Source organism: Myotis davidii, unplaced genomic scaffold, assembly GCF_000327345.1.
Source record: "Myotis davidii unplaced genomic scaffold, ASM32734v1 scaffold586, whole genome shotgun sequence".
Lineage (NCBI taxonomy): Eukaryota > Metazoa > Chordata > Mammalia > Chiroptera > Vespertilionidae > Myotis > Myotis davidii.
Genome location: NW_006296809.1, coordinates 255999 through 256953, shown reverse-complemented (window position 1 = coordinate 256953; position 955 = coordinate 255999). Strand labels below are relative to the sequence as shown.

General features: G+C 69.9%; 1 protein-coding gene across 1 annotated transcript in view; it reads right to left on the bottom strand.

Moving 5' to 3' along the window:
• TTLL10 (tubulin tyrosine ligase like 10) overlaps nucleotides 1–955 on the bottom strand; it is a gene marked incomplete at its 3' end in the record, with an annotated part of 23307 nt that overhangs the window by 16497 nt on the left and 5855 nt on the right. The window lies entirely within an intron of this gene.

The window sequence follows — 955 nt, the reverse complement described above, 5'->3', positions numbered from 1 at the left end:
CAGCCACCTCCACCCGGTTCTCCCACTCTGTCCTCGGGAGCGGCCGAGATGTCTGAGGACCTGACCCTGGCCCTGGGGGAGGCCCCTGCCCTGTGCCCCTTCGCTGGCCCCTCCTGGCCGGACACCTGGCTGGTCAGGTCTGTCCCGCAGACCCCGGCAAACCGGTGAGCTCCAGGAACGCCGGGCCAATGAGGCTTCGCTTTCCAAGCTGAGTTAAGTTTCAGCTTCACGCCCGCCCGCCAGGCCCGGGGAGGCAGTGGGGCTGAGGGAGGGATGCGGCCGGTGCCCAGGTGCCTCCTTGCAGCCAGCCCTCGCGCTCAGGCCAGCCTCCACCTTGTGTCCCCAGAGCGCTTGGCCACACAGGCCGGCTCCTCTGGAGCACCGGCGGCCGGAGAGAACCGCGGCCCACAGCCGCCCTGCCAGCCAGACGGCGCCCGCTGCTGCCCCCCACCAGCGCCTCAGCCCTTGTGTCCTCACGCGGGAGGCGGCGGGTGCAGGACAGACAGACAGAGGGAAGCTTCCTACCACTTCCAGGAGGAGCCCCTCTCTCTTCCTGAGCTCAGCTCCTGTGAACCCACAGCCAAGACCGTCGCTCGCCCGACGCCCAGCCAGCCTCAGCCCCGCTCAGCCTGCGGGCCCCGCGGCCGTGGGGGGCCGACTGGCTGAAATGCAACGTGAAGAGGAAGGTCCCCGTGTCCGAGCGCCCCAGACGCCTGCCCCGGCCCCTGGCTGGCAGGGAGCGAAGCCAGCGTCTGTGGGCTGTGTGCGGGTCTGGTTCATCATCGCCCTGGCGACGGGCTCAGCGTGGGAGACTCGAGGAAGGAGTCCTGGCCGAGCAAACACCCCTCGGGCACCGGCCTGTGGCCCGCGGGGCCCTGGGCAGGCTCACTCTCTGCGGCCTTAATCAACGGTGCGGCCACAGAGAACAAAGCTCTGAAACCCAACCCCGGCCGTG